At 47.6% G+C, this 24,147-nt stretch overlaps 1 protein-coding gene across 2 annotated transcripts in view; it reads right to left on the bottom strand.

The window, feature by feature from the left end:
• FOXN3 (forkhead box N3) overlaps positions 1-24,147 on the bottom strand; it is a 349,499-nt gene that overhangs the window by 261,330 nt on the left and 64,022 nt on the right. For both annotated transcript variants that reach the window (XM_012724503.1, XM_012724504.1), the window contains one exon: positions 558-676. The gene's annotated coding sequence lies outside the window, so the exon portion shown is untranslated. The remainder of the gene's footprint in view (positions 1-557; positions 677-24,147) is intronic.

The raw sequence follows: 24,147 nt of genomic DNA, 5'->3' as shown, positions 1-24,147 counted from the left end.
GTGCACAGCCCCGCCCTTAACAGAGCAACACCATCCACCATTTTCCTACGAGTGAGCCATGGGTCTCGGGCTGTAAGCACCATGAGAATAGCTCCACGCTCACACTCTTATCCCCATCTGTCCATAGAACACATAACTGATACTCAATAATACTATGGAACTCAATTAAAAGGCACAACATTAGGAAGATTAATGTAATTCAAGTAAAACTACAGAATTATGGGAAAAAAGTGGCTTAGAGGAACTACGATGGTAGAGTTAGTTGCGAGATGAAAACCCCAATGTTCCTGTTGCTTTGAGAGTCCAAGAGACAGCAACATTTTAAATAATGCTGTGAGTCAATGTTTTCATTATCTTAATGTCTAAATTGGATTGACCACATTGTCAGTCTGATCAGCTGCATAATTGATCATTAAGAAGATTGGGAAAAGGGGGGTTAGCAATTGGTGGAGAGGCAATCAATTTGGCACTTACATTTAAATATAGTTTTGGTAGTTCACTTATTCAGTGAAAGCTTCCCAAGGTGTGGGTCACTGGGGGAGGTGGGGTGTGGTTACCTGAGTCAGAATGGGTCCAGGAAACCGAGGTCAGCATTGCTCCAGTCACAGACAGGACAGAGAGGCCTCCATGGTCACGGGAACGCTGGCCTTCCAGAAGATGGGGCTCCTAGTGACTGCTGAGAGAAGCAGAAGACGACAGGATTAGAGCAGAAGAGGACAGCGGACCCTCTCAGTTACCACGCAGGTCAACTTGGCCCACTCTACACAAACAGACAAACTTCAATGAAAAAGTCAATTTCAACAGACCTCTTTATTTCTTGGAACGTTATTGAAGTGCTGAGTCTTTTGCGACAGAGTGTTCTTGCAACTGCCTTATGGGACATACAAGGACCCGGAAATTTGAAAATACACACACATCACAAGGAGATCTTATTTTACTATAGCTGTGGCTGAGACATGTGTGAGAGCATTTTATTTTACAACAGCTGCCACCGAAACATGAGCAAAGACAGCATTCAAGGCTGGTGTGCCAGTGTGGGGGGCCAGCTTTGAGCCACAGCGAAGACCAGAAACAGGCTGCAATGTCGCACACTATTCTGTTGTAAAATCTGGGCTCGCTTCCTCCGGAGAAAGATGGCATCAAATCAAAGCTCACTAAATGACCTGCAAGTTCTTGGGTCACAGTTAACCAATAATTCTGCAAAATGAGACAAATTGCATAATAATTTCTAATGGAAGTTTCTAGCCTTCATTTCAAGGAAGACAAATCAATAGACTCATGCAAAGGATGGTATTATCCTATGAGCTTTTGTGCAAGAATATTAGGAAATAAATTCATTAGATTGGTGTTTTTCTAAGCTGTGGTTCCTTACAGTACCAGCATCAACATCATCGTAAAACTTTCTTGGAAATGCACTTCTGGCCCTTCCACCCCCCACTACCATCCAAGATCAACTGACTCTGCATATTTCAAAGTAGGTTTCATCGTTTAAAACAGGCCCTCTAAGAGATTCAGCTACATCTTGTGTTATTAATTTATTCACCCAATCAAAGCATCCCTTGTGTTATTAAATCATTCTAAACCTACTGTGTGTTGAGCTCCAGTTAAGGGCAAAGCATGGAGTAAGGGAGAAAGGGCCAGAGAGCATGAGGAAATCCCCACCTTTGAGAAATGCACTTTCCACAATAGGAGCAAAGAGAGGCCTTCACTCAGCTGCAGAGTGTGTCACTTCCTCTGCCGGTAAGAGGGTTTCTGGTGGAGGTGGGGTGGGGTAGAAATTAAGACACAGGTAGTTGTAACAGGTTAGGGCAGGAATTTGACAGGTGCAAACTGCAAAAGCTGAAAGGAAGCTCCAGAGGCGAGAGTGGGGGCTACTTAGGTAGCCAGGGACTGACCGATACATGAGTCACTTGAAGGTGCTCTGCCTGGGACAAGATTACTTCTAAAATCAGACAGGGGAACGCAGGGGGCCTGTGACTTCTCTTTCTGACATGAAAATCACCCAGCCACACCCACTGCTTATGTCTGGAGATTGAGGTCTGATGAATGAAGTGACTGAGGATTTCTAAGTCCATCTGCTTCTCTGTAGTTTTCCTATTGCATTTCTAGAAGGAGAGAGGCCTTCGGTTGCTTTAAGGATAATTGCTGAAGCTTTGCCCAGGAGGAAGACACAAAAGAAAATTTTAAAGTAGGTGCAAGAATCTAGATGTCACAGTAGCCTCGGGCCATTCTGCAAAAGGGCAAAATTCTACCATACCTAAAAGCCCCCAGGACACCTGAGGTTTTAGTTTTATAAAATAATTCAAGTGTATAGTGGTGAGTCATAAGAAATAAAGTCTATACTCAATGCCTCCTATTAGGAAAAAAAAAAAACTTTTCATGATCTTGAAGCTATGGCTTTTGCCTCTAGAAAACTGACATAAATAGAATGTTTTCTTTCCTGATGCTGCTGGGTAAATGATGGGCTACTGAAAATGTTTTTGCTATCATCAGACAAGCCTCTGAGTGAAAGGAAGCTGGATGCAGAATTGGCAATATCTGGTGGCCCATCTCAGCTCTGCCATGTAGTCATGGGCAAGACACTCAGCCCCTTATTCTTCGATTTTTTGTGGATCAAGAAATAGAAATAGACTTGCCCTAGCTTCTTTGAAATTTAAATTAGAAAATAGACATGAAGCTGCAGTGGAGATTAGAAACTGTAATACCACATGGAGATTCAGAATTATCTAGATGATATAATAGATAACATATCTAATATCACATAGGCTTAGAAATACCTCATTGAGATCTAATTAATACCTGTTATTATACTGGTCTTTGAACATATAAAAGTAAAATGTTTCATATGCCCTTGAGACTCTCTTTTCAAATATTTGCAGATACAGCAGTTCTCAGGAACATACTTGGCATCACCAAACCATTCTCCCAAGGAACATTTCAAGATAAAATTTCTACTTGTATTATTTTTTAAATTTTATTCCTCTGACCACAATAGAGCATCTAGTTATCTATCGTTCAGCAGCTCCTGGTGAGCATAACTTAGTCTTCAGCAACACAGACATATACAAGGGTTATAATTTATCATCTCTGCAGTAGTTTAGTCCCAGATGGACCATTTACTAATTTATTTCCATATGTAACTGGCAGAGAGATTAATCAGGCTTCCAACTCGGAAACCTGAATTGCACTTTATTCCCTTAACAGACAAACTCTGGACAGGAGAAGTATACATTTATACAGAAACCCAAGAGTTCTTAAAAAGCCTGCTAAAGTGGGGTGGGGTAAGGGATGTGAGAAATGGGCAACTGTATGGGAGGGAAAGGAAACTAGACTTTGTCTGGGTGGTGATCATGAATTAGTGTTCCAGATGTCAAATTATATAGCTGTACACCTGAAACTTACATAAAGTTATAAACCAATGCATTTCAATAAAAAATTGTATATTAAAAAGCAAACTGTTGACTTCAGATGCAGGTCTTTAAACACACACACACACACACACACACACATGCACACTTTGTTCCTTATGGTAAAGTGAAAGGCTGGTTTTTTTCCTCTAGATTCTCCTGGTTTTTCCACAGGGACTGTGTCTGATATAACTTGAGGTGAAGCAGGCCTACATCGTAATGCCAAATCAGACCCGAGGCCTCACATTCCCTTCCCGGGTGCAAGCTCAGAAGCTCGTATTTCTGAAACTGAAGTGATCTTTTTGCCACGGTGCTGGTCCAGCTGGCCTGGCCCAGGCCCTGGAAAGTATGTGCTTTCTTTTTTCCACTCTTTTTAAGGGTCTGAACTTGACTGAAGTCAGCAGCTGCCATATCCTCAGCGAGGCAATGGCTAATCCATTGTTAACGTTTCTCCCAGCCCCCTGAGCTCGGTGCTCAGTCCACTTTGGATGTTAATTCTATCCCAATGATATCAGACTTTAGCAAAAGGTGGTTTAGGGGATTGTGTTGGATGATGGTGTTGATGTACAGAAAGCCAGCCATTCCCAAACGGTCAGCGAGCATAGCTGACTGGTGATGTCAAGTGTAATTAAGGTCTCTGCCAGGAAGACTCTGTGGACAGGACTCTTAGTGATAGTATCAGTTGGATCCACACATCTGGGCCATGTGGCTTCAGAAATGTCACTCAACACTGATTCCCAACTGCTTCCCCAGTAACAGGCGTCTGGGTCCTTCAGGTACCTCCTGGCATTAAAATTTTAGGATCCTATGAACACAAAAGGTCAGCCATTGACCAGGATTCTGAGTTTTAGTGATACCAAATAGCACCCGAACGCAGCTGAATTGATCCAGAGGTCTGGTTCAGTGACAGATACTATCTTAGGGATGTAGGGACCCAACAGACTGTCTTTAAGCAGAAAGCATACATGTTTGGAGACCGTTGACCTTGGTGAGGTTTTCAGAATTCGAGGATCATGGCAGTATTAAGTACGTTCTAGATACAGACAAGCTGCAAATGTACGTAAGTCAGCCTTGTGTTTTTAGTACGTTTCACCCCAGTCAAGGCAAGGTACAACCCTACGAGAAAAATCAGGGCTATCATGGAAGATCAAGAAACTGTTAAGAGAACATCACAGACGGAGTGGGGGAGGGGGGAGGAAGGGCCGGGAGAGGGGGCAATCTGGAGGCTTTGAGGACAAATTGGAACTGAAACTGGTATCTGGGAAGCAACAAGAGCAGGAGCCTAGAAATAGCCTAGGCCAGCACACAGGATGCTCAAGAAAAGAGGAGATCCGGTGCGGGAGGGCTGGGAAGGGGCTGGCAGTGTGGAAAGCCCGCAGGGCGGCCTCGGGGTTGGCGAACTGTGATCACAGAGAACCTGCAGCAGTTACCATCAGTGGAGTCGCCCCTGAGCTCTGCCTCCAAAAGTGTGTTACCCTTTAGGGTTGGTAATAAGATCATCCCATACCTCCCTGTTTCTCTTATTCATCTCATGCTGCCACTAGTTGGGAATCCCTCAAATTTATTTTTTTTCCAATTCAATTTCCTGGCCCTTCAAATGGAAGCAATTGAGTTTCCTACTAGCGCTGCCAGAATTTAAATTCAAATGACTGCTTGGGTGAGGATTTTACATCTAGCTTTCTGTTCTTAAGAGATAAAGAGTTAAATAACACAGCCGCTGGCTGGTGTTGGGTGTTGGGGGTTTTTTGTTTTTGTGTTTTTTTACACTGGATAATATTTCTGGAGGTTGAAAAAATACACAAAGGTCTCCTCAGTTAAGAGGATGTTCTAGCACTTGCCAACAGACAGAAGTTGACCTCAGCATCCAAAGGAGTTATTGCAACTTTTCTGATTTCCGGTTTTAGAGTGTAAGGTTTCCAAGGCCCTTAAAATGTACGAGCAGAATGTCCTGTGAAGGAGGACCCCACGGTGTTCCATTCCTCTTCCTACACTTGTCCCTGGGAGAAGCTGCCCCCAGGATACACAGAGGCTGGCCAGGGAGTCAGGCCCACAACCTCTGTGTGTGTGTGTGTTGGGGGGGAGGGGGAGAAGTCTGCAACTCTGCCCTCTCCTCAGCCCGCTGGTGTCTTGCAACTTCTCTCCACACTAGTGTGGGCAGAGAGGAGCTGCTTTTGGTCTGAGCCACCATGAAAAAAAATTCGGCCAGAAACCCACAGTCCTCACATGCCTCTCTGGGCTGATGGCTCTCCGACCTTAATTTCACTTCGCATCACCTTATTGAGAAAGGCAAACCGTAGCTCTTGCCTGGGGTGTGGAACACACCAAGACTCCACTCCCTGATTTATGCTTCAAACCTGCTCCAGACCTGCACATTCCCAGGTGTTCGGGAAACTCTAGAACCTCCCCATGGGTGTCCTCTTAACAGTGAATCAAATCATTGCATGGAGGATAACAGGCGGTAGGTGCAGCAGACAGATCCCTGTGCACACAAAAACAGTCTCCTACAAAGCAAGAGGGTTTTATCCTACAAAGCAAGAGGGTTTTATGTCTCGGGCCACTTTTTTAAAAGTCCATCCATGGTCAGAAAACTAATCCTCAAATGAATAGATTAGCTTAAATTACTATGCCATTTTACAATCTCTTCAGTGATACATGCATAATAAAACTATAAGGTAAATTCAGGCTTAACCTGAGTCATGGGCATAAATAAAAATATTTTGACATTAAAAACTCAGTTGAAATTGAACTACAACCTCCTTGAAAGCACCAGCAATCATAACATGCACATGGAAATCCATTAACCTAATACCTAGGTTGCTTTTCAAAAGAGAGGTCTGGCGTGTAAATAAATAGCCATTTGAACACTTCTCCTAAATTACTGTACAATTGGATTGCAAAGTCACACACAAAGTCTAATCGTTACTGGGTTGCTCTCTAACCAACACTTAAGTCTTATCAGACTACAAGGTGGCAGCAAAATACAGAGGCACAAATGGTACCAAAAAGTAGCAGCAAATGTCAAAGACATCCAGGGTCATCCCGCGAGAAGAGAGATATTTACATAAGCATTCAGAAAAGACAATGGAGCCCCGATTTCCCTCTAAAGGCACACCCAGTCAACCTCCCTGCACCTCACCTGATCATTTCTATATAAAAGCAATTTCTACAAGGAGACATTGGAAAACCTTAGTTGCTATAAACTCAGCAGCAGTTAAAGATTCTGTTGCACAATTAGATTTGCTTTAAAAGACTCAGCTATTTTCCACCAAAGCTTTCGTCTCTTACCTATCACTACCCTCCTCCAAAAAATTACCTTCACTGACAACAAAAATCCTTCTTAAGCATGCCATCTGCCAACGATGTTTTCTTACCTTTGTAACTCACTCATATTTGTTTCATTTGATGATATTTACCCCAGGCAAGAGCAACTGCAAGACTGGAATCTTGCAACTTTCAACTTTGCCCAGATTTTGCTGTCTGGAGGAAGGAGAATGCAGAAACGCCGATACATCGCTCAGTTGAGCTAATATACATCTGAATCACAGCTGTATTTTAAATTCTTTTACACTTACTTAATATAGTGCGTGCTGCCTGTCCACTGATGCGGTATCAGAAACCTGCAAGCTACTATTTCTGCAACTGTGTCACTGTAGATAGTCTGAAACATGTACGTAGCTGTTACCATGGAAACAAACACAGCTAGGGTAGAGTGCCACGCTGTGTTAATTCCTTCACCCATGAACCCCAGGGGAATGCTAACATTCATCTTCTTTCTCCTTTAGTCTCACACTGCTTTAATTTTTTTTTTTTTTTAGCATTATCAAATGATGTACTAAATACTTCTAGTACACCTGAAAATACGGACAGCTGAAACGAGCTGTGTGCCACCGGAGCCAGCTGGTATCGGCTGCAAGGGCTATCCCTAGGCAGTGGATCCTTTCAGCAACTTCTCATGGGAGAAATGGAGAACTTTGTTTCTTTTAAAACGGTGTCAGCAGGACCAAAAAGGAGAGCATCTTTTCTCGTCTAAGTGAACAGTTGTCGTGGAATTGCACCAGAATGAAGATGCTATCGGAAATATGCCCTGGCAGTTCTGTGAAAGGCAGAGGGAGGTATCGAAAACTTTCTGAAGTGGATCCAGGCTAAGAGTTGTTCTCCTCCCTTCCGCTGGAGCTGCGTTCATGGCTGTAAATCCAATAGCTTTCCTTAGGCAGAAGCATAAGCCCTCCACAAGGGCTTCAACTGCCCCCACTTCGTCTTTGTTCCGAAATTCATGGGAAGGGGTTGCCATGAGTGAGCGGGGAACAAGATGGAATCTGCCATCATTCAAAAAGCAATGTGATTTTCCTGGAATCTGAACATTCTCTCAATTGTTTCCAGTTCAAATCTCTGCTGTTATCAAATGCTGGGAGTGATGGAGAAGAGTCAAATTCTTTTCATTTTTCACTGCAAAATGAATGCCCAGATCCTGGCACATTGGGTCACCTTCCTAATATTCCGACCTGCACACCGCTTTAAATGTCAGAGTACTCATCACAGTGGACCAAAGTAAGCTGTTTAAAATCTTAATGACATCCTATCCCTCAGGCTAATTGATAATATTCCATCTAGATGAAAAAGCCACATTTAGATTTGCATACTGATGTGCTTCACTTGAACACAATTGTCACACCAAACAATCTGTTGTAAGTTTTCAAGTTGCACATCTGTGAGTTTGAACTGGTGTGTGTTCAAGAAACTACTACTTTATATGTGGGCATTATTGCAAAGTTATGCTGCCCAAGATAAGGAAGATAATTTTCCTAACTTGAATTGTTCTTGGCTATATATAATACATAATAATATAATATAATATATAATGTATGTGTACTCTCTCTATAATAATAATGTAATAGTCAACTCATCCCTTAGCTAAAGCAAAATATATAGATATATATCTCTTATCAGTGAAAGAACGTGACGCTTTTTAAAAGCAATCTCAAATTAAGACCCAGGTAGATTTTATTCCCTAACTAATCATGTCCAGCACTTACGCCCTGCCCCAGCAGAGTCACAGCCAGAAAAGCAGGCGGTGTCTGAAGTTCCCTGGCGCCACAGTAACTACACCTGTCCAGTTTGCCCACAGACTTCCACATCATTCATCCCATTTAACCATCACAAGACTAGACTCTGATTAGTTTGGCAAGCGTCAACAACCTTATCTCCCATGAGAGCATGGGGGTTTCAAACGTCAGTGGCTGACCTAAGGTTACACCTGGAGGCTGCTACCTGATCCAATGCTCCTTCCATGGACCTGGCTGCCTCGAGGTGCTCACAAGTGCAGCTGGTTGTAAAGGACTTCAAATAACTGGGGTGACTGTGATGATGCCTTAAGAAGTGTTAGGGGGAAAGGATGTCCTGAATGAACTCTATAGATACAGGTTTTGTGGACTCCACCCCTACTCCAGACACCAAAACTGCAATCCCTGCAACATCAAAGAGAGGACTGCGAGGATCTGAAGGCAGAGTTAAGCAGCCCTTTGGGTTTTGGATATAAAACCCGACATGTTGGGTCGAGGGAGCATGTGGAGCAGAGAGACATGTGAAGAAACTGTGCTTACTTCTTCTTGGTCCTGGACTGGTTGAAACAGACATGGGTGAGAGACCTGTGGGGAGGTTTGACTATGGCGGCGTTGATCTTGATTTTGACTTTGCTCTTTTCCTCCCAGACTTGTCTGGTCATTTCTGACCCTTTTCTATGGGCCCCGACCAGAAGGTGCTTTAGACTTGTGGTGGGCTTTCTGGGCCAATCCCTTTTGGGTGGACTTTTACCCATAAGGGGATGGGTAACTTTGGGTGTTTGATTTAGGAACTATATTCTTTATGTTTGCTGTATTGCACACTGATTGTGTTAAAAGTTCCTGTGCATTAAAGGGTCTTCTATGTTTTGTCTTGATGTGGCAGATGGCAGGACCTACTTAGAGCAGGCAGGTTTGGGGGTTGAGGGGTGCCTCTCTCTCCCTGCCCTGTAACAGAAGGACAGGACTAAATAGCAGAGGAATGGGTGTGAGGTTTCACTCTGGCTATTATTTAGAGTGAGGCTAATGCCTGTCTCTGCCCTCACCCACCCAGCCTCTCCTCCCAAGGGTGGGAGGAGAGACCCTTTAGGTCCAGTCTAGCACCTGCCCTCCACAGAGCCTCTTCACCTGCTCACAGCGCCCTGCAGCCCCCCTTTCTTCCCAGGTACCCAGCCCTAAGTCTTGGTGCATTCCCCTCCTAGGAGAAGATGGGGCTCCCTGGGCTTCGGAGGCGTGAGAAGGACTGGTGTAGCAGTGAATGAGCATGCCTCCTGCAAAGGTTAAATTGATGTATAAATTGATGGGGCTACAGGGCGCCCAAATATTTGTCTGACCATCACTCTGGGTATGTCTGTGGGGGTTTCTGAAAGAGATCGACATGTGAGTCAGCAGAGCTGACCAACTGCCCCGCACAAAGTGAGCCGGTCCACCCCTTGTGGCCTGACACAGGCGAGGAAGAGCGGCTCCTTCCACCTGTTTGGACCTGGGACATGGGTTTTCTCTGGGACTGCAGCTGTAACACTGTTCTCCTCAGTTCTTCGTCCTGTGTCATAGACTGTAATACCAGCTGCTCTCTGGGTCTGTGACTCCACCTTGCCGACAGCAGTCAGGGGATTTCTCAGCCTCTGTATGTGCATGAAGCAATTCACACAGGTGCGCGTGCACACACACGCGTCTTCCCCCTCACCCCCCACAACTCTGGAAACCCTGACCAATCCATCTCCCTAAGGGACACAGAGACTTGCAGTCACCAGGTAATCGAAAGAGGGTTTCACTGGGATTCGGGTTATTCATGACCTCCTACCTACACCAACCCGGACATCAAGAACTAACTGGATTTGTTCATGTTACATTTTATGGAGATGGGATTTTCTAGAAGTGAAATTTTCTAGACCGCTGAATTTGTTCACGGGGCCTGGGGGCATGGAGGAAGGCTGTTCCATGCTGGGGAGACTTCTTAGCGAGGGCAGAGGGAAAGGCGGTGCTTTCAAACCAATGCCCCAATGATTTGGTTGTTTTTGATGAAAAGCATTCTAAAATGGGTTGTATGAGAAGACGGGGGTTGCTCAAAGGACCCAGTCTGTTGTATTTTTCACGACTTGGCTACCATTGCGTGCGTTATGACAGAGGCATTCTGGAAGCCACAGAATGGGCCCAGGGGCAAGGGGTTGGCCCGGACTGGGATTTCTAAGCCCTGTATTTACATTTTCATTTTCTCTGGCCTGCCTGGCCCCGTCCCTGGCCGTCAGGGTATCAGCTGGCCTTCTCACCACACAAAGTGGCCTGGCCAGTGTTGTCCCCCCCTCCTCTGATTCACATCTAATATGCCAGGGGCTGGGAAACCAAATAATAGAGTTGATTAGAATTTTGTCTGAAATACGATGAATCCAGGCCTGAGAAAGTGTCCCTGAGCACAAAGCTTCGACTTTTGGATGCCATTGACTCAAGGTCAATTAGCCTAAAGCAGCTACCTAATGAGCAATTTGCCTATCATTTAAAATCTTTTTTTTGAGATTTCTTTAACACGGGAACAACCTTTGCTTCTTTTAGCCACCTCTTTGACACACAATGGTTTATAAATCAAGCCTTCTGAGGGCACACCCAGCTTGTCTTTAAATTTTAGTTTGTTTAATTTTTTAAAATGAAATAAATTTAAAAGCTACTACGATGAATGCAAAAACACTCAAAATGGAGTCTAATTTCTGATGGGCCTGCTGCTAGGCAAACGGATGCGAGAGCTGGTTCTAAAGGAATTTTTATTTCTAATTTTCATTGTTTAGGCTGCATAAAACTGTCCAAGGGAATCCGCTGTCCATTCAGACCAGGACACATAGAGACGGGCACACACCACCCAGCATCCCCCAGGGTGGATTTCGTATTTTTTCAATTTCGTGTCATTTTTTATCAAAGCAAGCTGGCTCTGCATTATCCACCATGAATTCATGGGCACCCCTGGCAAAGCTCAGCCCACAGGTCTCACTCGCTGACTTCTATATCTCTGCATCTCCTGAAACAGGCAAAGAGGCACCAGCGATCCTCTGCACCAGAGCCAAACACAGGCTGCACAGGACTGAGAGTCATGCACCTCGCAAGCGATTCTTAATGGGAAAGGCCCAAGGTTGGAAGTGATGGCACCTAGCCTTTTCAAAAGCAGAGGCCAAGTGTCAGGTTCCAAGAGCCATTTGAGAGGGAAACCAAAGACAGGACCTGCCTTTCAGGACAGAAGCCAAGTGGACCTGGGAGATCAGGGACATGCAAGAGGGTGTGGTCCTACAGACCGCTCCAGAGCTGCAGAGTGGGACAGGCAAGAGCTGGAGGGGGTGCTGGGCCGCCCTCAGGCCCACACCTGGAGCCCCAAGCCACTCAACAGGTTTGCAGACAGCCACAGTCCAAGTAGCATGGCACCAGAGAGCAGGGTCCCCTTTCCACAAGAGCTGCTGTGCGGTACCTCGTGCAGATGCTGGGAGTGGTGGCCAGCTCTCGAGAGGAGAAAGGGACCAGACAGTCCTTATTCTCAGGACATGCACACGGCACCGTCAGGAGGTGAGGATTCTCCTGGGAATGGAAAAGTCTCCTTTTTGTTCTGAAATTATCACTGTGAAGTTTGCTTCAAAGTTCTCCAGTTGAGACAGAGGCACCAACTCCCCAGTGTGTCTGAACTTCCTCTGTCTCCACATGGAAGCAACCAGTGAGCTCAATCCGTGTGCCCAGCTGGAGTTAACTCTACCCCAGGACTGGCACCAATACCTCGTCACCGAAGAAGCTGTCAGAAAATTTTGGTGGTTTTGCTTTTTTAATCTGAGGATGTGATGAGTTGCAGACATGTGCTCTACCCTAATTTTTTAATAAAGTTTTATTTTATTTAATATGCATACAAGAGTTGGTCTGTAGGCCAGAGGTGTGGTAGGTTAGAGGACTCACCAGAGACAGAGTGGAAAGTAGAACAGACAGAGGTAATGAAATACACTGCTGAGGGGAGCAGCGAGGAGACAGGAGGGGTCTGCTGTGCCATGTGGGTCAGCTTCCTGGCCAGGGATCGAACTCATGCTGTAGTGGTTGCCAAAAGCTTGATAGTCCTGAGACTTGAACCTCTGTGTCGCCAGGGAGGCCACTGCCCTAATTTGAAAATATATTTATATTTATTTATTTATGCATATAAGAACTGGGGTTTAGGGTATAGGTGGTGAGAGAATTCACCAGAGACAGAGTGAAGAGAAGGACAGGTGTATCTACTGAAATACATTGCTGAAGGGAGCAGCGGGTGAGACAGGAGAGGTCCACCATGCCATGTGGGTCAGCTCCCTGGCCAGGGATGGAACTCAGGCCTCAGTGGCTGGTAGCAGATAGCTTGATAGCACCAAGACTTTAATCCCTATACCACCAAGGAGGTATTGTTTTACCCTAATTTTGATCATGTGCTAGTTATGCTAATGATCAGAATATAAACCACTTCTATTAGTTTGAACATTTGGGCAGCTTTTTAAATAGAGACCAAATTGCACTGACTTAAATAAAAATATGGTTGTCTATTTGCTTCTCAAAAACAGCCAGAGATGACAGGCAGTGATCCAGCCTCTAGGTGCAATGTGACTGCTGCCCTGAAGGCAGGACCCGGGGTTTTCTCTCTGGTCACCTCGTGTCCTAGAGTGTGTCTCCTGCATCTCCAAGGTCTTAGACAATTCCCTCTCTATCGCCTTGTGTCTGTCCTCATCAGAAGCAAGGAGGAAAGAGAGCATGGAGGGTTCGTGTCTTTGCTTTAAAGGCAAAAGCCACACATTGTGCCACTCTGGCCATGTTCATCCACCATCTAGAATTCACTCACCAAACCAAACGACTGCTGGCAGGCAGGGCCCAATTAGAGCTTCCTTGAAAGGACCAGGCAGGGAACAGATTCTGGTGGACCAACTGGCAGTGTTTTTAAAAAGCTGATTATATGTATGGCTATGAAGAAACATTGTAAAAGTTGACAAACCTGCCTGGCAGAAGCGCCACATTCAGGATGGTGCTTCCTTGGCCTGAGAGAGATGAATCTGGGGTTGGGGAAGGGGCACACAGCAACCTGGACCTGTACCTTAAGTTTTATTTTTTTAAAAAGATTTGAAGCCAATATGGTACATGTTGTGAGCAGCCAAAGTTTCAGAGTGAATACATGGATGTTCCCATTCTTTATAATAAAATCTAGGAAATGTAGCCTTATCTCAACTACCTGATTGCAACTCAATCACTTTACAGTGGATTCCACCAATTCTAAAATGCACATTTTTCTACCTTTGAATGCTGTGAAATGAGTGCTATTTAATTATCATATTAGGTAGTATTCTTCTTTGTGGGACATAAAACAATGTCAGATTTTACAATGAAGAAATCTGAGATTTGTACAAATTAAAGTTCATGTGGCTCACGTGCATTTTAACATATTCAGGGGGACGCACGTAAGTGGGCCTCTCGGTGCTTATGCTGCAATCAGAGCTCCATGCTGGGACTCTCTAGTGGGTGGTTTTCTGACTTCGAGACCAACATTCTTTCTACCAATGGGGCCACTGATTGAAGCCAGACTAACCACACACATCCAGACTAATTTTCTCCGCAACTGAGGGAAATCTAGCAGATAAAAGCTCTCCTTTATTAGTTGTAAAGTGCTTGAGACTTTCCTACCTGGTAAGAGACAAAAACACAAATACCACCTACCAACTGAATTGAGCCTCAAATGGGAAGAAGATAGATAATTACTAAATCAAAATTTTGGGTAGACCAAGCAGATACAATAAACAAAGATACAATAAACAAAGTATTCTCCAGCCACTCAAGCAAAGTTAATGCTCCTGGCAGATACAATAAACAAAGTATTCTCCAGCCACTCAAGCAAAGTTAATGCTCCTGGCCCCCAGAGTGATGGAAGGATCACCAAGGTTCATGTTGTCTTGATGTCTGATCTGTGCTTTGGGGAATAATCTCGTAGAAAATGAGCTAAGCACACACTGTCAACACTGTTTCCGCAATATTATTAAGATGCAAATGAACACAAATGGAGATGGTGGAGGGGATCCATACTCCAGGTTTATCTGAGTACCGAAAAAATAAATCGCCATTTATTGTTTAAAAAAATATGAAAGTTTTCTTCATTTCTCACATCCAGTTAGTATACAGTTGGCATTTTCAAAATTCAAACCTGATGTGGATTTGGAATTCAATGAAGCACATTGGAAGACATCTGAGCGAAAAAATAAAAGTTCTAGCCATATGCTGCTGGTGCATGAATTTGAATATTTGAAAGGTAATCTAGAAATGAGAATGTTTCCAATTCTCCTTACCAACAACAGTAATTCATAGCAACCACACGTTTTATAGATGAAGCCACTTCACCATCTGATAGACAATAGCGGGACAGACGGAGTCAGGGGCTGCGCCAGCCTGGCTATTTCGAGGGTGTGATTTTCACTCTGACGCTCTGCTTGGTCACTGATAGGCACTGCTGATTCTTGCCCACCTGGCATATTAACACACAAGGGAGATTCACAATTTTCCAAGTTTGGGTAACAATTGGTTGAAAAACCAGGAGACCACTAGTGATGGCTGCTTCCGGGGTCCCAGGACACACTGTGATCCCAGTTCTAACATCAAACCCATCAGAGTTTCTTCTTACTTCCACCTACATAAGCAGAAATGACCGCGGCCAAACCGACAGCAGGGATCTCTGCACTGCCCTGACACCCTGAGCCCTCCCCACCCCCCCGCCTGGAGGGGCAGGAGCTGCACCACCTCCCACACCCCCCACGCCCCCGCTGGGAGACTTCCCTGACAATGTCCAGCCAGCATGGCTCATCCTGTCCCTGGGCCAGTGCTCTAACTGGGTCACTCAGTCGGGGACTACATGAGCCAAGTGGTCACGTGCACTGCTAATCTGCTCACGTGCATTTGGGAGACGCCAAGGAGCAGAAGATTGAAATCCGGGGCATTCTGCTCACACATTTCCCAACCACGAGTCCAGAATCTCACCCAGACGCTTGCAGGCAGCTACCGCGCCACAGGGTGGCCCGAACACTGAGTGTTTCGATTCCTGTGTGTTTAGAAATGGGAAGTAGATAGCAGAGCTTGGGGCAGAAGGAGGCAATCTTTAACCAGCTTGTTGATAAGCTGGGAGAGCAAAAATACAGCATTGCTCCTGGCTCTGTCCTGGCAATAATTCATAATGGACTAATCCTTCAATCTACCCCAGTTAATGGAGACCAGTGCCCTTCCCAGGGGCATTAGAGAGGCCAGAGCAGGACAAAGGCCACAGCTGTGTGAAGAGAGTATTGGTGTGTCCAGGACATCTGATCCAGCGACAGATGTCTCTACTCTGCTCCCCACTCCCCATCCTCAAGACCGTCACCCTGAACAAAGCCCTAGGTCTGGGGGAATCTCTGGGGTGTGGCTTCCCCTTGCTTGGGAGAGACCTCTTCTTGGGGCACACTGCTACACAGCTGCCCTCCAGTCACAGCCTCGGCCCGCGGGTCTAGTTATGGCCACGTCCCTATGCCAATAAGCCCATCTAAAGACCAGCCTCACAGCTCTTGGGTCGAGTCTCCACTCGCTGCAGGGACTTCTGAACCAGACCTGCACTTTCATGAAGCACGTCCTTCCCCTACAAGACATCATGCACCTGGAGACAGTGACATAGAATACAAGGCGGAGCGGCAAGGACAGGGGAAGAGGCCTGATCTGGGACTTGCGTTTTCTGGCTAGGTTGTGACAGTGGAATGTTATCTCTGCAGCCTGAAGGTGGACATGCACGCAGCTTGACCAAGGGGGTCTAGTGGTGTTGTGAGGCTGGATTGCTTGCTTGCTTGCTCTAGGCTGTGGCTGCCTAACATCACACAACTGATGAAACACTGTCTCCAAACCCATCTGCTCTCTGGGCATGGACAGCAGCTGATTGAGTCTTCAGTAACTAGCCCAGAAGTCCATCTAGCAGGATAATGGAAAAGATCAGAAAGCTCCTGACCCCAGCAAGCCCGGGCTGATCTGGAATTCCAAGGTGGTAAGGTAAGACGCTAGGCTGAGTGCTCTTGGGTTGCCCCACCAATGGGAGAAGCAGTGACAAATGAAGCCCGCCTACGACTATAGTCCGTAGAAATCTGAGAATTTGACCACATGCAGTAAGCAACATTCAATAACAACCGCCCAGCTGAAGGAGCGCTGGGCTGAAAAGGTCTTTCTATTTGATTGCAAGCCATCCATCAGCTCGCCTTAACTTTATTGTAAGGCGAAAAGGAGAAGCCCAAAACAGAGTCTGAAAGAGATCAGCCTGAACTTTATTTAGGTCGTACTGCTGACAAATGCAAATAATGGGAAGTGTGACTAATTCAGAAACAGTCAAGAAAGGTCAATGCTTAGTTTGTTTTTTAAGCTACAGTAATCCACAAGTAACATTCACAGGCATTTGCCACTATCTGCTCATCAATGTGGCAGTCATTAAATGAACGGAAGTAGGAAGAGGGTTTCATACTCATTAAGAAAAAAAAAAAAAAAAGGTGCTAGTAGGGAGTGACTTCAGCCCGGAAATCACACATTTAAGAACAGCTCAAAGAGCATTTCTATAATGAAGCCGCAGTCACCTACCTGCCTGTGAAGTAGCAATGATTATAATCCCACATTATCAATAAGCAGCCTGACCCCAGGCACATGAAGTGATTTGCCCAAAATTCCTCGTAACAGCAGAGCCACGTTCAATGGCTGAGATTCCGGGCTCCACACTCAAGACTCGAGGCTGGGAGCATCTCCAGGCTGCTCACGACGCCCTTGGCACAGCACGGCCAGTCCTAGTGCCCGTGTTCAAGTGGAGCAGCGGCATTCCATGTGTCCTCCAGTCCCCATAACCAGCTCTCCTGCAACAGGGCCCACTGGGTCTGCAAAGACCTGGCAAAAGATGGCAGAAACTGGCGGTATCAAAGATGGGCCAGCAGGTCTGGCCAGGGTGTGCGTTGTGTGTGCGGAGAGGCACCTGTTCCATGACCACGCCCACTCGGGACATTTCTAACATGCTGCAGGAGGGAAGAACCGCTTCTCTCTGCACACAGAAGAGATGGTCTAGAAATTGCACAGACCAGAGTATCAGCTCCCTGACGCTCCTGCTCCTCCTGCTCGAGCCCTGAGAAGAGCAGGGGAGGCTGGTGGAGCAGAGAACATCTCTTTGAGCCCTGGAGGAACTGAGGCCAGACAGCTGCAGCATGACTGCCCCCCGATGCCCGGATGATACATGGCCACACCTGGAGCAGACTCGGGGCGTCTGATGCCCTAAGTTACAGGTGCCTCGAGGCAGATCAATCACCTGCAGTGATGTGGGTGCTGACTTGGCAGGTGTGGGTGGGGCTGAGACCTGCATTTCTAACAAGTGCTCCGGGGTACCCATCTTGCTGACCTCAGAAGAGACCCAGAGCACCGCCTGTTCTGTGACCCTAAGATTTTAGCCTTCCCCCAAATGACAGGCTTTGCACATGGTGAAACAGAAAATGCTCACTATCTATCAATGGTCACTTGTAAAGTGCATGTCCTCTCGGCTCCCTGGAAACTCTGTTCTAGGTGATTATTCCCCTGACACCCGCCATCAGCAGCACAACCCAGCTAAGCAACCACGACCACCCCCGCAGCTCGCTCCGAGCTCTGTCCCCTCTGGCCTTCTTGTTATCCCTGGACCAGGACAGGCCCCTGGATACGCTTCTTGCATAATGTCTCCCACTTCTCCCTGCCGTTACCTCTTCCCCTTCCCGGCCATCTGGTGCACACAGTAGTCCCTGCTCCACACTGGACTGTGGGGGAGGACCGTGGGTGCTTTGGTGGTGGGTGTGGTGTGTGACTGTGAACTGCACCCCCAAATCACAGCGTTGGAAAGCAAACCTTACTGCAATAAAAAAATTAAAAGTTACAGACCCTGCTCCTGCCCCCATTCTAGACCCACGCCTGCACCTCCTTCTCCACAGCACTACCCACTGCCTGCAAAGCTAGGTTTTATTTACTTTGCTCACTGCCCACCTCCTCCCTCTAGCACGTCAGTCCCAAGGGGACAAGGAATATGTTTCCTTGACGTATCTATCCCGGTGGCCCCTGACAGGCACTTAACTATTTGTTGAGGGAACAAGGAAATGGAATTTGTAAAGTACCAGTCACCACCATCAAGGGCTTCAGTGATTGCTTGCTTAGGTCTGAGGTGAATGGTAATATTCAATCAGAAGAAACAACTTTCCGAGATTTTAAGAGGCGTCATAGCTACAGACCGCAGGAGACTTTTATCTTCAAGCCAGTGTGGGCTTCCTGGAGGAAGGGAATGCTGCCCATCCCTCACTCACCACCCGCCTGGGTTCCCCCTTCCCCGATACTGACAAGAGACAGAACAAAATTGACAGATGACCCCGTAAGAGCGGCTTCCACTCCGACGTGCAAACAGGGGTGATTTGGAAAAGCTGCAAAGCAGGCTGGGAGCTCCTCTCTGGGCTCAGGAAGACCCTGCAGCTCGGGGGAGTCCAGTGACTTGCCCAGGGTCTCACTGCCATTGGGGGTAGGGGGCAGCACCTAGAACCCGTGCCGACTAAGTCCTATTACCCTTTGCACTGTTTCTGGGGATTACAGCACCTAGGATCGAGTTTCAGTTCGAAGAGCCAGGCCGGGGTCCCAAATAAGCCCATGGAGACCCAGAAAGTCATCCTCCGAGGATCCCTGTGGCAGCTGCACCAAAGGCGGTCACCGCTGAGCAGAGGGCGGTGTCCGTGCAAGCCTAGACCTACATCACCTCGAAACCGGCGTGCACCTTACCAAGGAGCACCCCCAATCATGCAGGAGGCCAGACGGGGTGTGGGCAGCTCCCCGTAAACTCCCGGAGGACTGGTGATCATGGTCACAGTCACAGGGGATCAACAGGGCACTACTGGAGTTTGGAGGTTGCAAAATGGAAATGGGGTCCAAGGTCCCCAACACCTGTCTTTTCCCAGCAGCTAGTGCTGGTTCCATTCTACCCCAAACACGCTGGCCTGGCCGCAGCAGGCTGGGGCGTTCATGAGAGCCTGTGAGGTTCCTCAGCTCCCATTCAAGCCACCCAAAGGCCAGGCTCCCACATCTGCTTGGGTCATAATTCACTTTATAGCACATTCATTGATTGAGAGTCCACATTGCCCTGAAACCTAGGTCCCCCCTAAAAGCACTGGATCTAAGTTAGCCCAGGTTTAATGAAGCTCTGCCTTTCTGACAGGAGCAATGCAGATTCCCCAGGGACTTTCCCAGAGCAGCACACCCCGTCCTCAGCCACTGACCTACAACATCGAACAAACTGTGTCTGTGCCCCCAGAGCAGAGCAGGAAGCTACAGGAGGCGGGGAGGGGGTGGCGTGAGCAGAGACTTGGAAGCTCTAGGGGAGGGACGACTTTTCCTCCACCCTCTTAGGTTCCTCACTGGGGGCTGTGAGTTCAATACACAAAAGGCCAACTGACAGGAGAACAAACAGACATTTTATTTTGATGTTAATATTTTGATGTGGCACATGGGAATTCACAGAAAGCTGTGGAAACCCCTGAGGAATGCTTAGGCCCAGGGGTTTTACACCATTTTAACAAAGAGGGATAAATTGTGGAGACATAAGACAAAGGGACGGGGCTTGTGGGACTAATGGAGGTGAGGGTCATTCCTAGTGGGTTTCTTTGTTTTTTTTTTAAAGATTTATTTATTTATACATACAGAACTGGGGTATAGGCCAGAGGTGCAGGGAGTGAGAAGACTCACCAGAGTCCGCCCCACACTTACTTTTTTCATCTGGAAACCCCAGCTGGTCTCCTCTCCCCTCCCCCACCCTCCCCTCCGCTCCCTCTCTCCCCCCTCCCCTACATCACTGGAGAGCTGGTGGCATTTCCAGATAACTAGAGTAAGGGAGGACAGGGCTCCAGCTTTGTTGCTTCCGAAGAGTCAAGCTACCGAAGTGGAAAGGTTTCCAGAGGACCCGGTGACGGCACTCATAATAGTAGACAAGGTAGTAATGAGTCAAGTCAGAGCAGACGCGAGGATGCTGGAAAATGAGCAGAGCGCTGAGGGAGGCAGTGAAGACGCCTGTCCTTGCAGCCTCCTCTCCACAGGGCTGAGCTGGCTGCAACCACAGGGCGACATTCTGCTCCCCTGCTTTTGGCTGCAGGTCTCAGAGGGAGTCGGCTACGGCAAATGGATTTGCCCTTGGTCTCGGCATCGACTGAGCCTCTGCCATGGAAGCGCAGATCTGTCCTCCCCTCCCCCCTGCAGGGAACCCTGTGTCAGTCACACAGCACCACACAGCGCTGTCCCCTCTGTCCAGGGCACTTATAGTGCCCAGGAAGCGCTCCCCACAGCCCTGGAGCTCAGAAGGACAGCAGGCACTGAAACCAGACCTAGTGGCCATGGTAGCGAGCCCCAAAGAGGGCACTCAAGGTCACGGAAGTTGTGAGGAGCAGAGCTGAGGCTAATATGAAGACAGCCTCTTTCCACCACTCACGCCGCCTAGCACAACTCCGTTTAATTTTAGTTCATCACACATTCAGCTTGCGCTTTCGAGGAATTTTATAGTCCCCACTCCATCTGTGCGTTCTGCCACCGAGTAGCTTCAGTTTACTCTGTGCCTCCCGTGGATGGCTCTGTTGCACTCTCCGCACGGGAAGAGAGGTCCGGGGGTTTCCATGAATCGTCGGCTGCCTGTCATGTCCGCCGCACAGAGGCGCTGAGGCGGGCACAGCCCAGGATGCCCATCTCACTCCGAAGGCCCCTACCAGACTGACAATCCACGTTGGGGAAAAATCAAAGAAAAGGCATCTGCCAAGATTGACAGCCACTAAGATCACCAGGGCCCCCAAGGCCCTGTCACTGAGGAGGTGTTAGGGTTGACCTTCCAGAAGAGCTTCAAATACAGTGAGGACCACGGAGGCAGAAACCAGTCCACCAATATGTGTTCACATGCAGAAGTGTTCAGAAAACCAGTGGGCATTAAAGGCTTGGTGGTGAGCGCACCCAAAGGTGAGGGTGAGGGCCTGTTCCCGGTGCCCGAGGAACAGTTAAGGAGCCACCAGTGAGCAGCATGGCTGTCTCTGGGACTCCGGTGCAGGTGTCACCTCAGCCGGAGCGTCAGTCCAAAGCCACACCACTTGGCTTTCAAAATGCCACCAGGTGTGCAATGAATGGATGGATGGATGGATAGTTGGATGGCTGAATGAATGAATGAACGAATGAATGAATGAATGAATGAATGCTAAATTGTCCAAATGAAGGCTCCAAATTGTAAGGGAGCAGCAGCTGATTGCGTCTGTCAGTTGCCCATCTCGAGGAGGCAGAGACACAGCGAGCTCGCTGGGGAGCGCCATACGAGGCCTTTCACCCTGCACGGGGATGGCTGGCTGTGCCGACAGGTGCTGCGGGACACCGGGCTAGGCAGTGCAAGCTGGCTGGAGTGTCTCCCCTCTGCTGCCTTCAGCCTTTATCCCCCCACCTAGGCCGTTTCCTGAGGAAACGGAGGCTTCCCCCCTTCTGCAGGCATTTTAAGGATGAACACACAGGTGCGAGCACTCATCTTTCAGCTGCGATGTAAGTTCAGACGTCTGTGGCCAAAATGCCACTAGGACCTGAAAATATAAGGATATTCAGGGGCCTCTCACTACATGCGAAGCTCTGTGCCAGACACCCAGTGTCAGGATGTTAGGATATGCCACAGAAGAGCCCCTGGCCAGCCTCTGCTGTTCTTGGTCATGAACCCTCACCTCAATCTGTCCCCCAAGCTTGGTCTGCCCTCCTGACAGTCTCCCCAGCACTGGCCTTGTCACTGGACCTGTACTTTGTGCGGCTTTCCCAGGTGAGTCACATCTGGCTGTCTTCTGAGTCACCCCCAAGCCTTCCTGGAACAGGACTGCAGTTCCAGATGGCTCTTCCCACTTACCTGACCACCTGTCCTCCACCTCGCCTGCACCTTGCCCAGATGGGGCTGTGCTTCCTTCCACACGGGCGATGAGCACAAGTCTAGCAATGTGAAAGATTCAAGAAATGGATGCTGTTCCCCAAGCTCCCCAAAAGTCACGATCTCCTTAGTAAAAACTAACCTCAGGGTGTGGTGCATCAAAGGAGTGATCGAGAAGTCTAACAGGGAAGGTAGGGCTCAGTCGTAGGGAGTGTTATAAGCGACTTTGTGTAACAGATTTTAGCTACAGGCAGAACACTTCAGAGAGGAGAAAGGCATGCGTGCTGCCGTTCATTCAACAGACACGGTTCACACGGGCCATGGGAGAGAAGGTCCTGCACCTGGTACCTACCTACGTCAGTGAACTTAGAGGAGCCGGCGTGTGCAGCAACGTTGATAACACACAGGTGACGAGGACAAGGCCACCGACTGGGCGTAGAAGCCCCTGGTCTCTTTGGAAACAGCTTCCTTCTCCTGGCAGTGCTCCTCGCTGCTACCAAGATCAGCAGAGAAGTCAGGTTGCTGTCAGGTTGCTGTTAGTTTGAACGTCTGTTGATACCAAAGTCAAATTTCTACCCATCCAATGAGTTTCCAAGCAGTTCAAACAGGCAGCTTTTAGCCTCTGAGAGCCTTCTTACCTTGCAGGCCCTGCACAAGTCCTCCCAGCATCTGCTGGCCATTGATAGGACAGAGCCTTATGGTCCCAAGATCTAAGGAGCTTGTAGTTCTTCAACTTAAGGCTTCTGGACATGCCACTGAATGATATCACCTGAGTGTGTGCAAGCCCCTTCTCCCACAATCCTCTCCCCTAGGGTTCCTGCCCACATCCCTCTTTCTTCCTCCCCTCAACGCCCCTTTATAGTCTCCAGACTCCTGACTGATGGGGCTTTATCAACCTCCCCAGCACCCCACCTCTAAACCTTGCGTAATTACTGCATGTGCCACTGTCCCTTCATAGCTATCTTTCTCCTGATCAGCCCCCCAAATCCCTCTGACCCACCACAGCAGGCTGCTTATAATCATGTGATATTTGTTTCCTGGCCCAGACTGATTGAGGAAGGGAACATTCTTTACCTGAGTTAGGCCAATCAGATTACCTTTCTGAGGAATTAGAATGGGGATTTAGACGATGGGTAAGTTAGACCTTCTTCCTCACTCCAAGAAAAACTATGTTTGTCTGCAAAGGTCTCTGCCACTTGTAATGAAATCATGTTAAATAACTTAAAAACATTAAGTCAGACAGCCAAACATAGGGAGAGATGGTTTTTCAGCCACTGACAATCAGGGAGGACTTCATGTAAGAAAAGGATTGGAACGAGACTTTAGAGAATGAATTCTTCACAAACACTCACACAGGAAAGTATGAGTGGGCATAGTGTGTCTGCTCACGGGGAGGGAGGGCCACTGAAGAGGAAAAGGTCAAGCTGGAGGAGAACTGAGGTCAGATAAGCAGATTGAGCTCAACTGGGAATACCTGTGGCTACTCAGGCTACAAGCCAGAGGATATTGACACATCTGAAGGAAAACCACCAATTTCATTCCACTGAAGTTCCAAGGTGTTTGTTCTACATACATGCTGAGAGGAAAGTCTGGCAGTCAAGTCAAAGTGAGAAGCTTCTATTCACTCTGCCTCAATGACCTTCAGGGGAGCTAGAACATTGTGAAGGAAGGTTGTGAAAAGGCAACAGCTCCCAGAAGCCCTGATACATCACCATGGGTGTGTGAGGAGACTGCCCCTCCCCCCCATCATAGG

This window comes from Condylura cristata, unplaced genomic scaffold, assembly GCF_000260355.1.
Source record: "Condylura cristata isolate star-nosed mole 26May11 unplaced genomic scaffold, ConCri1.0 scaffold00013, whole genome shotgun sequence".
In the NCBI taxonomy this organism is placed as follows: domain Eukaryota; kingdom Metazoa; phylum Chordata; class Mammalia; order Eulipotyphla; family Talpidae; genus Condylura; species Condylura cristata.
Note: the sequence above shows the minus strand (reverse complement) of the source record. Positions and strands in the feature narration are given on the sequence as shown.